The sequence below is a fragment of the Anser anser genome, assembly GCF_964211835.1.
Source record: "Anser anser genome assembly, chromosome: 19".
Lineage (NCBI taxonomy): Eukaryota > Metazoa > Chordata > Aves > Anseriformes > Anatidae > Anser > Anser anser.
In genome coordinates, this window is record NC_139740.1 from 5,151,647 (window position 1) to 5,168,133 (window position 16,487).

Below are 16,487 nucleotides of genomic sequence, written 5' to 3' on the forward strand. Positions count from 1 at the left end.
AAAAGCAGCCTGAGAACAGCAGCGTGTTTAAAACAAATCTTTTCAGTGATGGAGTTTGGCAAAGCTCAAAGCAGGATCTTAGGATGGCGGGGCAGACAGATGTAGCTCGCACGTAATGAAAAAACACATCAGGGAGCTCGGGATGAATCTCTGAGAGGCAGCGTTGCCAAAATCCGGATCATGGACAGTGCTCTACTTCTCTGATCCAGTGCTACATCCCAGCTCGGCAAACACGGTGCTGCCATCCTTTAGTGAGGAGCAATTGCCGTGCTTGAAGTTACTTATTACTAGGACTGAAGCCAGTGTTTGAAATAAATCTTGGTGGTTATAGCAGTTTTGCTAATGTTTTAATGCTCGTGGAAGGAATAGACTTTAATGCTGTTACTCCCAATTTATGCAAAGCAGGAGAAGGATTAGACTAAAATCTGAAAAGCAAGTGCCAGTGTCCTTCTCCAATCACTCAAGTGGGGTCACAGAAGGCAGTTTAGGGGCAAGCAAAGGGCTAAATATGAATCCTTTGGACAAAATCCTTCGTATGAGATGTTCAGTGTGAGATGTTTAGGATCATCTGCACCACCACCTCTCAGCTGCAGGCTGGAAAGGTTTTGTGCTATTTTACTGCTTCATGTGACAATCTTAGGCCTGGGCAGCTGGTCTATAGACCAAAAAAATGTAAAATTAAGTCAGATGTCATTTACAAGCTGATCACCAGTTGCTGGCAGTGAGTTGGCATCCTATAGCTATAGCTGTGTAAGAGATCTCATGAAGGATGTCCCACTGCTGTGGTGGCATTGTGGCCCTGACTGTAGTGTGTTTGCCAAAAATGGGTTCACTCCAGAGAGATTTTGGGTTTCACCTCCACTGGAGCAGAAATTCGGCAGGCTGTGGGGTGTAGCACCATCTCTTTAGTGTGGCTTTGTTTAAAGGCTGTGGACGGCTCAGCCATATGAATGCAGCTGTCTTGCAGCAGATGGCTTGGATCTGCAGCTCATGTACACTCATCCAGAGGTTAAAGACAAGATCAACTTTTCTGAGAGAAGGAGTGAAACATGCCCTTTTCCTCCCTAAATTCTTCTGCGTTGTTCTGGTCGTTGTTATCATTAACTGCGGTCAAGTCAAGCTCAGGAGTCTTCACTGTAACAGAGACCATGCTCCTTTATTTCCTGGAGAGTATTAAAAAAGCCACGGGGAGATTTCTGAGAGTGGGCCTTTTCCTCAAAAATGTACCAAGAGATGAAATGATGCCCACACACCACCAGTGGCATGAACTCAGCACTTCTTTAAAGCTACAAAGACAAAAGCCACCAGCAAGGACCAGGCCAGCCTGTGGAAGCACCTCTTCATGTAGATGAAAGTTCACATCTCTTTTCCCACAGTCTGGGGACAGATTTTGCTCCGCTGTTACAGTGATGATCTGGCCACTTAGCGAAGTTCAGAAAAGCGGTCAGAAGGGTGAATGACTTTTGGAAGATGGTTTGAACTTGTTTGGGTATCTTGGGTCATGGAATTTGGATGTGAAGTGTTTGCTGCTGGTTTCTGTCATAGCCTGGGAACAGCATTTGCAGGGGATTTCCCTTCTTCCCTGCTCTCTGTCCTCCCTCCACAGGTAGCACCAAAGGCTGGTGTTCATTGCGGGTGATGCTGAGCCCTTTACTCCAGGTTGCTGCCAACTGTCGACCGGTCGGCAGCCACCGCAGGGTGAGTCCTGGCCTGTCACTTGCTGGATAATGCTCCTGCTTTACCCTAACCTGCCCTCGCCACAGGCTTTTTCAGCAGTCTTATCAGAAAAGCCAGTGAATAAACAGCCTGTCTGAACTGGGTTCTGTCTTAGCCCCAAGGAAAAGCTCTTCTGGATCAAGTTTGGAGCTGAGAGATGCCTCGGGAGAAGCTTGCATCCGGCTGCTGTTGGGCTCTGGTTCTGTGAATAATGGCCATCATTTCCTTTCCAGGACTGTTGGTCTTTGCACTTAACATGCCATTTTTTACAACGGCTGTAATGATGAGGAGAGCCAGAAATGCTGAGGAGAAGGCAAGTCATTCCTTGCAAGTGCCAGATGATATACAGTGTATTATTAACAGGGCAATACACTTTTTGCAGAAACCGAGCAAGGTTTCTTATGAAACCCATGAGTCTGATCTCCACCAGGCTAGCTCTTTTTTCATGTTTGTCAGTTCCAGTGAAGAAGAAATATTTCTGCTTCCTTGTCTGTAATAAATTCAGACGGGGCTTGTGCAGGTTGTGAGGCTAAAACTGAGAGATGCTCCTCCCATGACTTTGAAAACAGACGAAAAGAGGGATACAAACAGATTGCCAGGCAATCAAACAGCCCCAAGGTAACCTGTTCTGGGAGATTTGCTTTGGTCTCTTGCTGGTGCCCATCTTCTTTTTCTCCTCACAGCGTCAGTACTCTCTGCCAGATGGCTATTATTTTTTACAGGACTACAGACAATTATACCTGTCAAGGGCATGCCAGAGCAGTTAGCATTTATGGGGGTAGGCAGATTACCTCCTAAACGTTAATGGCAGACACAGACGCGGTAACTTTGCTTCTCAAGATCCCTACTAGGTGACTGCTTTGCAACGCTGAATGAGGTTCGCAGATGTGCAGCGTGGTCCCTGTGCAGTGCAGGGAACATGCGTGTCCACACCGCACACACGGCTGATGCTCACACACTTTGTCACTATATGTAAGCAAAACGGGGTTTCCATCGTTCAAATATGTTGAAATTTTGCAAGAGTCAAGCCCAGAGATGTTTGCTTTCACATGCTTCTCTGAGCTGGGTCACATCTGCAGGTACCAAGGTGTTGCTGTGCATTTCCTGGGCATTTAGGTTTTGGTTGAGATTGCTGTTGACATTACAGACTAAGTTAATATGAGGACCCACTAGGTTTCCAGTTTCTGCAGCTCCTTGTTTGTGTTTTTGGAGGCCAGTGGGTTTGGCTGACTGTCAGGACTGGGAGAGGCAGCACCACAGGGATGGCTGGACATGGGCTGATGTGAGACATTTCTTATACCCCCAGCACTGTCGGTGAGCCTCCAAGTCCCCTCAGGTTTACATCTTCTCGGCTCAGATTGCACACACATCAAAGCAGGAGCCGACTCTTCATGTTTGTTAGATGGCACCTGGGACACCAGGGCTCAACCAACGCCTCCAGATGCAGCTGGAAGGAGAAAGATCCAAAACTGTTGCTGCTTGAAATGGCTCAGAGAGTTAAATTCGTGCTAAGCCCATCAACCTGCCCCAGATTCAATGGAAACCATTCCTAATTTTATGAACCAGAACCACTTTTCAGTCATAAAGCCGGTATTTGCTGAACCCTACGTATCTGGTACCTCTCGGCCCAAGTCTGAATGGTGCTGGGTTGTAAAGCTGAGCTCCCATCCTGCTGTCTGATGGATGTCTCCTCATCCTGGCTGCCCGGAGGAAGGTCCCAGCACTCAGCAGCAGTGTGTACGGACAGCACTGCCTCTGGGCAACCAAGAGGAGACCCTTGTTGGGTTCTGGATCACAAAGAAAGCAAAGGCTGAGGCTGAATAATGAACTCTCCCGGTTTCTCGCAGGGAGTGCGGATCTAAGTGCCACTCCTTCTTGGCCCCAGGGAAGCTGAACTAAATTGTCACAGCAAAATCCCTTGGCTTCTCCTGCTGGGCTGCAGCCAGGCTGGTCAGAGGGGGTCAGAGGGTGCTTCAGGCTGCTGCCGCTGCCTGGAGGTTTGTTGTGGGGACACGGGGCAGGGCTTGTGGCTGTTGACTCCAGGGGAACAGCGGTGGTTAACAGCAGAGGCAGGCCTGGCCCTTCCCATTTATCCTTTCTGAGAACATCAGTCCTTCCCCAGCTAAAGGGAAAGGTGAAGCAGAAATGAAGAGAAGGTTGTACCTGACACTGTCTTTGGGGGAAAAAAAGGAAAAACCGACTGAAAAGTCAAGTAGTTAAATTTTTCTGTTCCTTCAGATCTTCTGTTTCTGTCCTTCATGTGTCAAACTGAGGGAGAGGTGATGGGGATTAGCAAATCCTGGGAGGGGGCCCCCAAAGCCCAATTTCTTTGACACTGATTTGGTTAAAGGATGAAGAGATTCACCGCTGATTCCTACATGTGAACGTCTCCCCAAGCACAAGATAAATCCCACATCAAGATCAGTGGCTGAGTGCTGCCCTTGGCAGGGCATGCACTGCTCCAGCTGGGCCGTGTTCTGCTCTCGCTTACACCAGCAAAAGCGCAGGATGACTCGGCTCAGGTCGATGCAATGGGTGAACCAGGGCATCCCTGCCAGTGAGGTTTGGCTTAGCAGGGTCTCAGTTTTCCTTGCTGTGCTGTGCTGACTGCACTAGGTATCTCCCCTCCATGCATGCCCACCTCACCCAGCCGTCTGAGATCCCACCCGGGATGGGTTAGATCAGCTGGTGGGAGTCGAGGCCTACTTTGATTAAATAGGTGCAAGCATGGCTGTTGTGACTGTTTGCAGAAACCGTCCGCTCTTTAAATGGCTAAGACGCTTTCCAATGTTTGCAGGATAATAAATGAGCTGGCCTCTGACAGGGGTGTTGTGCTGGCAGATAAGCTGCTGAGCATACAGTCCAGCCATGGTTATTCACCAAAACCCAGCTCTGCGCGCAGCTCTCCAGAGCATTTCTGGCCAGAGGGATAAGTTAATAACATCACACAAATGTGAATAATCATCTCAGGTGTTGCAGTGTCAGCGAGAGTGCTGCATCTTGATTACATCAACGAAGAGAGGATCTCGGCCCTGCCAGCTGAGCACCATCCCAAAGGAGGAGGAAGGAGAGAAGGCTCCGAGGACTCCGGCATTCTCTGCAGGGAGATTATTAGTGCAAGACGTGACATTAAGACAATACATTGACTCATCCAAAGAAACAGAGGCTTGCAGGAGCAGCGAGAGGAAACCAAATAAATATGTTTGCAGAAAGTTGTCTGTTCATCTGTCCATCTGAGAGCATAAAGAGACAGCTCTCAATGTTAGTTAGGAGTCACAAAGACTTTGTTCTTTGGACTGTTTCAGGGAAAAGCCATTATTTCCCAGATTTACTCCGCCAGATCCTCCTCCACGGCTCTGTGTACAGCCTGCCTCGGCCCTAGCAGCCAAGGAAAGCACACCCAGGACCTGTGCTGAACCTTTCATGCCCTGGGCATGACCACAACTGGGGGTTTTCTTGGTACAAAAGCGTGAGGTAGACCTCTCCCATCTGAAAACCCAGCTTACAGCCTCTCATCACACCGTCATGGCTGAGGCCCACCCAAGAGCCCACCGTGAGAGCCACCAGGCTCGTTTGTTCGAGAAGATGCTGCAGGCTGCCGACCGGTCTGATTTCGTGCAAAAAGGCACGGGTTTGCTTAATCAGCCATACCTTGTGGGGGTGAGTGGCGTGTCTGGGACTTAGCATTTCATCCAGCTGCCAAGACCAATTATTTTTGATGTTGCTTGACACATTGAAGCTGGTTCTCCTGATTTATTTTGTTTACTTGCTGGAGTGCTGTGTTGTGTTGTGTTTTTTTTCCTAAAAGGATGTCTTCCTTTTTCTGACTCTCATGCCAAAGATGGCCAAGAAGTAAAGCAGATATGAAAATGGAACGAAAAAAAGTCTTTTCAAGAACACCACAAGCTTTGTCAGCCTCCCAGGAGTAAACAGACAAAGACATGATAACTTGGGCTAGTAGCAAATGTGTCATTCATGGAGCACAGCAGGATCTGCTTCAGGGGTGGAACACCTTTCACAACAAAGCTGGAAGGCTTTGCGACTGTACCTTGCTTTCCTGGAATCTGTGGACATCTAAATTCATTGAAAATTAGGGAAATGGCAAAAATTCCAATGGTTTGGCAAGCTTTGAATGGTTTGATATTTCAGTTGATACTCTCATTCTAGCAGAGACTTGGGGCTTGGCAGGGGGAGAATTCAGCTCTTATTTCTCCAAGAAGGACATTTGGTTTGGTTGCCCTGGGAGCCCTTCCAGTTCAACATTTAAAGTGGGTTTTGAAGACAAGAGCCTATATCCAGAAAAATGCGGAAAACTCCAAATCATTTTTGGACCTGAAATGAGCAGTCACAGTAGCTACAAGATACCATCTGCATCTATTTTAGAAGTGATTTTACTGTTCTTTCTATTATAAGAGCTGCTTGAAGGTATCTCACATTTTTGTAAATTTCATCAAGGACCTGAAATTCCAAATTTTTGTAATAAAAATAGCAACTCATTTCTCATAAGATTGATTTTTTTTCTCTCTTTCTGATTTTTAATTTTTTTTCCCCTTTTTCTTAAAAATATTGAATGATTGGGTAGAGAAACAATTTGGGAGGAACACCCAGGACCTATTTGCCGCTCTCTCCGCCCTCACTATCCCAGGGCTCTGCCCTGTGCCTTCCATGCCATTAAGGCCAAGAAAAGCAGCACCCTTTCTCCTTTGAATATCAAACTCTCACATTGCAGACGGTGCCTATGGATATTCAGTGCAACACCATTCCAAAAGCACTGAATCAAGCAGAAGAAAACCCCTTTGAAGAGCAGCAGCGTGTTCCTCCCTTTGCTGTGCTGCCAGGCTGTGTAGATAGGACATAAAAATGCCGTGGAGCCAAATCCCAGATGCAGAAAGCAAACGCTGCCGACTCTGTGCTCCATAAGCTTTTAACTTGAAAGACCTCAGTGCCCACCTTCAATTCCTCTCTGGCTGAAAAGGCTTCTGCAAAACCTTAGCTAGAGAAGCAGACCGCGCTCGCTCTGCCTGCAGCTCCTGCTCCCTGAAGTTCCTCAAGCTAAGGTGCAGAGCTCCGGCAAACCAGCCTGCTCCTTTTTTTGAAGTTAATGGAGCTGCACAGCTTTACACAGCCCAACGCATCCAGCCCAAGGAGCGCTGCAGCTTCCAAAGGCAGCCGTTTCTCTCCCTCTCTTTGTGCTTGGTCTCACAACTTGGTTCACTCGATATGCCTCACAGGAAAACCACCTTTCGTTTTCGCTCAGAGGCAGTGGCATCTTATCTACAATTGTGCAAACAGCTGCTAAGTTGATTTCCTGCAGTCATTTTACATATCAATAAATTGCAGCCAGCTGCACAGTTTGAACGAAGCATTACATCGAGCTTTGATTGCATTTTTCCCTTGTTTTGCAAGGCTTGACCTGGACATGAATCCCACCCGTCCCCTGGCAGGAACCACTACAGGTTTGTGTGCTGTTTGCCAACTCTCCTCCACTTGGGAAATTCATTGGGCACAAGCAGGATCGCTGGACCAGGCGATCCCATTTCTGCTAAATGTTGAGCTCCCATTTGTGCTGAATATTGCGTCCCTTCCAGGAAGAAGTGGTGCCTGCAGTCAGGCTGTCTGGTGAGGGATGCTTCATTTCAAACAGATGGTGTGGGGCAAGAGTGATAGTTCGAAGTAAATGTGATTAGAGGCCCAGGAATCCTCACCTGCAAGAATGGCTGAAGGTCCTGTAGCTGTTCGTTCTTGTCAAGAAGAAGCATATAATACACTCCTAAAATAAAGAAAGGCCTTTGGACACGATGTAGAAAGTCATGTATTCTGTCCATGGAGGAGAGAAACCGTGGCCTTATATTTCAGCAAAGATCACAGTCAGAGTGTCAGGATAAGCACAAATTGCAGCAGAGCACAGGCGAACTTCCATGAGGACAGAAGATGTCCACCATTGATGGTCACCCCATCTCCTCCCCAGTGATGCAACTATGTCTCCTCATCAAACCAAATCCATGTTACAGAGCTGGTAAAGAGGTTTTCTTTGCTCGAAAGAGCATTTTCAATGAAAGGCACCTAATATATTAGCAGGAGGAGGAGTACCACCATTCACTCCACTTGTCACTTTACATCTGGTCAGCGATGCCAGGAATGAAATACAGCAGTCCAGGAGAAGAGGATTAATTTGTTAATGAGTGACAAGGAAAAGTCCTGCTGCAGAGGGGTGCTGGAGGAGGCAGCGGCAGAAGCTCTCGTTAGGGAAAGAGCTGTTCCGCTGATGCCTGAGATAAATGTGGAGATGGATGAGCAGTGCTCTGAGTCAAACGGTGAAGTATGTCTCAGAGACACAAGGTGCCTCCTAACGGAGTCACGGTGATATATTTAGGGTTGGATTTTTCAAAGTCACCTAAGGGTGATTCCTTTGGGGTTTTTAGTATAGTGTATTGGTTTGCTTGGGAAAAAAAAAAAAAAAAAAAAAAAAGAAAAGAAAAGAAACCAATCAGCTTTAAAGAACAAGGAGACAAACAGCCAGCAGTAATTTAAAAGCATTGAGAGCTACATACTCATTTTGAAGGGGAGGACTGATTTTTGAGAGCCCAAAACAATGAAGCACCCAGCTTCCGTCATACTTCAGGGGAATGTTGGTGCCTAATTCCCTTTATTTAAAATTGAAACACAATGAATTTCATGTCAAGCCAGTCCTCTGTACAAAAGAGCACGTAAAAACATTTCCAGAGGATGTTTAGAGGCATAACACAGGGCTATAACAAGAAATACATGGCAATTTAACATATCTCTATAATTGTATTATACAGCCGTTATCGACAGCACGACTGACACAACGTCCAATTACGAAGGGGGAAATGACATCTCTTGCAGCTTAACAGCTCCACTGTTAAATATGGTCAGTCTGTGCCTTGGGAGAGTTATTAAAGTGGCAGAAATTAATGTTAAAATAATTGATTGGCATTTCCTTAAGATGCAATAATATTCCCGTAAATCTCCTTTAGATAAGAGGATCGGACCTGAGACATTAAAGGACTTTGGGTATATGTGCAGTGAGGGTGACTCAATGAATAATAAATGGCTCTAGGTGACTTGTTGTTATGGCTCTGATATTGCATGATATTAACTTTTAAGGCATGCCTTCAGAACTCGGAAACTTTATGTACTGCCGTGTTTTATGATCTTGTAACCTCAAGTCCTTCATGCTGGAGACAGCACCGTTTCTGTTCCATCTCGTGATTACCAGGTAGCCGCTGGCACTGCTCCCCTGTCTGCGCCTTTCTTTCCAAATCAGCTTCCCTAATCGATGTTAGTTTTACTGGGCTGGAATCGAACCACTTTAGACCATATTTCCTCAGCCATAAAAAGTTATCTAGGGCTTTACCGTTCCTAAGTGATGTATGCACATTAGCTAATTAATTAATCTTGCTGAGTAGCATATTAATTTCTTTTAATTTCCTACCCGACTTGAAAGGTAGTATTTCCCTGAAACTCATATGGTGGTCTAGGAAGGGATTTGTGGATTCAGACTTTCAAAGTCATCTTGGGAGTTTTGCTCTGTGTTAAGCAGCAAAACTGCATGCACACGTGTACTTTCTTACCTTCAGAGGTAGGGGTGTGCATCCTTTCTGCCAACAAAACCATTACTCTGCTCTAAAAGGGCCTTTTAGTGCAAGTGAGTGACATGGGAGCTCACCTCCTATTTCCAAAGATGCTTAAAGCCTCATGCAAAAGAGGACTGAGGTGCCTCAGAGGAATTTAGATGCCTGACGTGGCACCGTGGAGACTCTGCTTAGCCCGGGCTGGCTCCACAGAGCCCTTTTTGCAGTCCCAGCCCTGCTCCTTGGCACGTACAGAGGTGCCTACTGTGGGGCTGGAAGCAGGTATCTCTTCCAGTCAGGGCCTCCCAAAAACTTAATCCAACAGGCTGGCTGAGGGCACATCCACCCCATAGCTGGACAGGCCTACCTGCCCTTCTCTGTGTTCCTTCCTTCTCTTCCAGGAGGGACCCCAGCCCACCAGGCCCAGGGCTTCTGGAGCTGCCCTGGGGGCTGGGAAAGGGACCCCCACCTTCACGGTCACCCCCCTGCAGCCAGCGCAACTCTTAACGTGGAGATGGATGCTGCTGCCTCATGGTTTGGGAACTCATTTCCCCTCTGTTCTGCTGTTTTGCTCCAGAAGAAAAAAAATATACAGATGTTTCTGTTTTAATGCCTCAAGCCTGAGCATGCAACAATTCTCTTAGCTGCTCGGTGAGCGGACTATGCCAAATAACTCCCAGCCTTTGAACCCTGAAGATGCTAGTCAAGCTGGATGGTCCCCTCTGAACTGGGGAAACTCTAAGACCTGAAGTATGTTTATAATAAGGTGACAGCTGTCATCCATTTGATTTATCGGGTCATTCATCACAAATCCCATCTTCCAATGTACCACTCAGAACTCAAGGACATGCTTGGAGCTGTTTTCACCCCCAAAAGCTCCTCTGTGAGCAGTTATAGAGCTACAGTACAGGCTTACCTGCCTCAGAATCTGGCTGCACCTAATGCACGGGCTTTTGTACCCGTTTCATGCATTTGTGCACGGGACAGGGACACACATACAGGTATAAGTATTCCAAAGGATCAAAGCAATGTAATCATACCTACTTCTGGAAATAGGCTGGGACAAGGCCACGGCATGGACACCAGAGGGCCCAGGAGCCACCCAAGGACCAGATGCCACCAAACAGACGCTCCTGCTGGAGGTGAGGTTCCCAGCCCCGCAGGTGGGTGCCGCCTCGCCCCGTGTGTAATTACTGCTCCCTGTGCTGGGGCTGCTCCCCCAGCCCCGGTCCTGGTACGAGCAGGAGCTGCTGCTCGTGGGACACGCCATGGGTGCCCACCACAACCACCCAGCTTCACGGGAGGGAAACCAGCAGGGAACCGTAGGTCATACACCCCACTGGCCAGGCACAGCTTGGATGGCCGGTCCTAAAGCATGATTTGTGAGTGTACAGCAAAAGGCACACAGGGGAGCCGCATGATTAAGAAGTCCCTGTGAACATGGGTGGTTCCTTACCACTGATCTGGGACCGACCCCAAGGCATTTGATTTCAAGCAGGACCTGAGAGATCCATAACCTTCACACTGGCCTGACCCCTCACGGGGACCAGCACGGATGTGCCCCAAGTTTATCAACACCTTATGCTTTAATTTCCCCCTGGAGGGGTGCGATGGCTCTTCACGGGCAAGGCACGGTCATGGGGCAGCTTCTCGGCCTCACCTCCACCCTCTTCCCAGCACTTCGCTCTCCCAGCACAGCAGTGATCGTACCCTGAAGGTCAGTGACAGCTGCAGCCTTTTTGATTTTTGCATCACTTTTCATGAAGTGTTCTTGGTGCTGCTCCAGCTCTTCCTGCCCAGCCTTTGTCTCTTCCCAAGACCTAATTACATCTCTTCATCCTTGTCACATGGACTGCACTAGAAATGGTGACAGGGCTGACATTCCATTGCCAACCTTCTCAGAAACTTCTTTTTTAAAAAGAAAATTCTCAGCAGTTCAGATCAGCTGTTTATATTTAAAGGTTGTCAAACTCGTTTAAGTTAGCAAGAACCTTCCCCTCTCTGAGTGGGCTGGAAGAGGGCAATGCTCCCTCTTGTCTTCCCTGTGATGTTTTTTAATTGCCTTCAGCTCACATATTCTGTAAAAAGAGGAGGAAAATAAACAAAAATACATGTGTAGTCCTTTGTCGAAATAAGTTACACAGATTCGTGGCTTGCTCGCTTCAGAGCTGGTCTTGATTCTGAATGAATGATCTTTCTGTAAGGGTGGACAAGACTCCTCTTCTACGCCTCCGATATGGCCTGAGGCAGTGCTAGCATCGTGCTGGAGTCAGTGAAATGAGGTACTCATCCTATAGAAAGTAACATTTATTTTTTCAGTTTCCTGTGGAAAGGAAGTAGTTCAGGACAAGCAAAATATTCCATTTTATTTAGGACCTCTGGGTTCATGGAGTGGGTCTTCTTTAGCTGGGCTGATGGAAGTTTGGAATCAGATCCCACTTTGAACTGAAAAATTGAGCCCTGTTGCACAGAAAGCACATATCTGGAAAAGGCTGTATGGCTTGAGAGCCCAGAAACATGTGCAGGCATAAGGAAAGGGATCTGTAACCAATATATGTTCGTGAAGTTCCTTCAGCATGGATTTGCAGAACATTTTAGCTGACCAGATTTTGCTTTTTTATGGGAAGGGAGATGAAAAAGCCATGCCATAGGAATATCATCTAAACGTGCTTTAACCTTCCTGCTTCTGTGGTGGCAGAGGTGGGACATGGACCTGCCACTGCTCACTTTGCTGACATAGAAAAATCACCCCCGGATGGAGCAAACCTCTTTGATAATAGATGGTGAGGGCACTCAGGGAGAGGTGGAAAACTGGGCTCATGTAAACATGAAAAACCCAGAATTTGTTCAAAACATTTGGATAATTGCATTTTCCATTTTCCAGACAGTTTTGTTAATGGATGATAGAGCTACTTGCATGCAATGCTGTATAAAAGCAACATCTTTCCTTCAGAAAGAATGTGTACGCACATACACATAGTGGGGGTACAAAATAAAACAAGAAACCCAAACATGATTTTTTTTTATATCGAGCTGTCTGGGCTGTCAGTTAGGGAAATTAGCCCATTTATCATACAACTTTAATTTCCCATCACTTTCCCTGAAACCTGTGGGCTTTTAAAGAAACTTCTTCATTTTTCCATCATGATTGTGTTTCTTTTTTACTTCCTCCAGTTTTTAAGTGGGAAAATCCCAGAGGATTTGCGCCTAAAAGAGAAACTTTGGAGCTTTCTGTTTCTTGCATGAGCTGAACAGGAGTAACAAGGAACATAGATTTGTTCTTTCACTGTCACAGCTTGTGAACAGGGTTGTGATGACCCAATATGATGAAATCCGTCTGGAATGGGAGGCATTTCTGAGCTTGGCTTTGGAGTGAGAAAAAGAGGAGAGAGTCCAGCAGTGAGCAACCGCACTGAGCAAAGAACTGAATGCAAAAGAGCCCAAAAGCATCAGTCTCGATGGCAAAGGGATGGGTTGAGGTGGACCAAGAACAGAGACTGATCAAGGAAGACCTGATTTGGGGATCCAGGCTACTGTGATGTGCAAATGCAAGGGATGAGCATGTGCATGGGCTGGGGAGGGGAAGGCGCGAGGGAGTGTGCCCAGCCTGATATTGACGCCTGCTTTGTGTTAGAGGGTGTGCGAACACGCTGTGGGATGTTTGTTTGTGCTGTCCGGGGTGTTCCATGGCCCCAGCTCCTCCACACACATTTGTTTGTGTCTGTTGGTGTTCACGGGAGGCTTATTTGTGTCAGGCTGTAGGTGTGCGTGTGCCTCGGGGTGTGTTTGGGTTGTGACCAGTCATGTAAAAGATCCCTATCCAAACCACCTGCGGATGCACCGTCCCTCACCCTCCTGATGTGTTCGCCAGCACATCTTCAGTCTCCTTTATTTGATGTTGTGGCTCCCTAGAAAATCCTTTAAGTTTCTAAATTTATAAAAATGACAGAGTAGAAAGGAAAGCTGGAACAGCTGGGGGTGCCTTGGGGACGGCACTTCCTAGCCCCAAAGATTACTGCACTATCGCATTGCACTTAATTGTTCCAATGTTTAGCAAATTGCATTAATTAAAGTGGCACATCTGGCCTTTTTATCAGGGGCTGCGCAGTTCTGGTTTTGATCCTGCAGTGACAGACTCAGCCGGTATCAGCACCCCCGGGTAAACACTCATTACACCAGGGGAAGCAGCCTTGATGCTGCGGGAGGCCTGGGACCGGCTCCCATGGAAGCGCAGGAGCCTCTCTGGGAAGCCTCCAGTGGGCCCTGGAAAGCAAACCCAGTCATTAGCAGAGTTCAATCACCACGGCTCCATTGATAGCAACAGCTCCTCTGCCCAGAACAGCTGGAGTTTCCCTCTTCCCAGTTAAATCAGCTTCCACCCATGCTGTGAGGTTGATCTCCAAGAAGTAAAGGAACCAAGCGAGCAGCCAAACCAAGGCTGTGCTCACCTGGGAGCTCACCTTCCTTTTGCAGCGTCAGTGCCCTGCAGTATGTACTGCGGCCCCTTCATGGCATGGGGGTGCACACAAGCAAATGCATTGCTTATCTAGCTACTTCTTTTAGCTTCCTAGAGGCAGGGGAGGGAGCTGAACCTCTCCAGAAAGAATTAATGCACCCTACTTTTTCAGTTCTGAAGGCGGGTGGTACAGATCTCATCCTATCCACTGTTTTTTTCTGGGGGGAAGACCACTATTTTTCAGGATAGGCACTTCATCCCTGGGTTCCCAAATCATCACTTATATACTCCTTTCTTTCATGCCAGGCATTTTTAAGAATGCATCACTTTAGTAGCACAGGTAAAAGATACTTTGGCCCCTATAACAGGACCTATTCTTAAAATAATGGGCCATGAATGGAGCTAAATTACCTAATCGAGCCAATTATCTAAGCAGGTAACTTCTAAGCAGGTAACTTTGGGTACCTTTTCTACAACCAGAATCTTCATCTGCTGCTTACTTCAGCCACATTTATATCCCAGTGCATTGGGCATGGTGTTACAAACCTCATAGGTTAGAGAGAGAGGCTGAGCTTAGCAGAGGGCAGGAGAGAAGCGGGAGAAAGAACTGAAGTAGCAGCACTCAGCTCAGCATACAATGTCAAAATCGACTTAAGGAGTGGGCAAACTTGCATACAAACTCAGATAGTACAAACAAGCATGTCTGGGTCACAATTAGACTAAAATTTTTAGCTTCCTAGTAAGAGTCAAGGAAAACAGCACATTGAGGGGACTTTCAGAAGACAGCTTCTGAAAACCTGCAATTTGTACGCTAATAGGGTCAGCCCCTCTCTGAGCTCTGCAGCATGGCCTAATGCGGGGCTTAGCCCCTCGCATCCCCGGGCTCCACTCTAATAGGAGAGAAATGACCTTAAATGCTACTTGTGATGGCCTGGATTGGAGAGAATGAGACGGTGCCTGGGACAATTACTCCACCCCTCCGATCCCGCACTACGAGGGCAGTTCTTTCTCTGGGATGGTTGCCTTTTGCTCTGTTTCTATTAGTTTATTTATTTATTTATTTATTTATTTACTTTAAATTTTATTTTTATTTTATTTTTTATTTGCAGGGTGCTGCCAGCAGCAAGGTTGTGTTGTTTTGCCCAGCACTCTGGGAGCCAATGTGCTGAACCACGGCAGATGCGTGAGCATCAGTCAGCCTGGGCATCGCTCCTCTGACAAACCCTTATTTGAACCAAACTTTTAGGATCTGAGTGCTTGCTGAGTTTTTTCCCAAGCAGCTGGGACAGATGCTGAGCTGACGCAGAGTGCCGGGACCCCAACGCCTGCAGCAGAGCCATGCCCGGTGCGCAGCACTGCCAGGGAGCCCCTGGCTACAGAGCCAGGAGCTGAGGGAGGCAGCAAGGGAAAACTTCAACACAGGAGCCTCAGAAAGGGTCCACTTGCACATTCAGCCCCAGCCAGGCTCCCACTGGAGGCACCGCACAGACATACCCTTGCACAAGGCTGTAGCAGATTTGCAGTTGTATGGGGTAAGTGTTTGCCTCTCTCTCTGTATAATTACTGTTACTGATATCATTACAGTGCTCCGCTTGGCACATCCGTTCACTTGGCAGCTCCAGCTGCGGCACTGGGCTTTCCAGGCTTTAGAAAGCTTTGCAACACTTCTCCTTGAGCACACGCTCTGCAGCTAAACGAGTAATTATCCAGGGGCTTTAATCAACTTTCATTCTAGATGAATTTGCCACTAAATTCGTAGGAAACTCTGAAGACCCTCTGAAGCGTGAATGCCTGCTGGAGTTTTTGTGCGGGGAAGGCCTTCAGTTGCTGCCTTGGTTTGAACAGAAACTTTCTGTTTCCTACAACTGCTCTCTCGCCTCGCAGCATTTCAGTGACTGGGTGCTTGGGCGCGCAGGCGACGCTGTCCCAGCAGAGCTCTGTCAGGAAACAGCTCAACATCTCCCCGAGCATAGACGGTTTTATTTCTGTTCCTCTTGGCAAAAGAAAGGAATCCATGATGAGAAGCTGGCAGAAAAGGTGTTTCCTAACAAAAACAGCTGAGGAGTTTGACTTCCATCCACAGTCACAGTAAAAGTTGCACAGGTGCAGAAGAACTTTGCAACGTGCGTGGTTTGTAAGGAATACATAAGCCTGCACGGGGATCCCTTCCCTTCAATGAATGGCAAGCCTGCTTAGCAGGGAGAGGCAGAAACCATGCCTGTTCTGTCCAGCCCCAAGCCCAAACCATGCATTCCCAAACCAGAGTCTCTCCTACGCTGCTACTGAGACATGGTCGGGGCTGATGCTCTGTACACAGATGGACCCGAGCTGGATCCTGCACATTCAGCTGCCTGCAGAGCGCTCATGCAGACAGTTATGCCATCCCATATGACCCTGGTAGAACATGGGTCATAAAACATGTCCATAAAACATAAAACATTACTCAACTTTTAACCTAACGGTACGTGGCTGATCATAATTTCACTTCCAGAATTAGGAAGATTGTGTTTGCAAGCAACAGATTCCATCAGCTCTCCTGATCTCTTGTTCCACTGGTTAATTTTCCTCACTCTTAAAAATGCATGCCTTACCTCTCATTTGAATATCTCTAGCAGGCATTGGCTCTTATTACTAAATTAAACAGTCCTTTGCTATTAAGAGACTTTTCTTTCAGCTGGTGCATATTGCACTGAGCTCCCCTTGGTAAACTAAACACACTA

The 16,487-nt window shown here is 47.3% G+C and overlaps 1 long non-coding RNA gene across 1 annotated transcript in view; it reads left to right on the plus strand.

The window, feature by feature from the left end:
* LOC310884014 overlaps nt 1-16,487 on the plus strand; it is a 150,116-nt gene that overhangs the window by 124,202 nt on the left and 9,427 nt on the right. The window contains exons 5-6 of the long non-coding RNA XR_014573980.1: nt 1,607-11,028; nt 14,877-15,299. This is a non-coding gene — a long non-coding RNA (uncharacterized lncRNA). The remainder of the gene's footprint in view (nt 1-1,606; nt 11,029-14,876; nt 15,300-16,487) is intronic.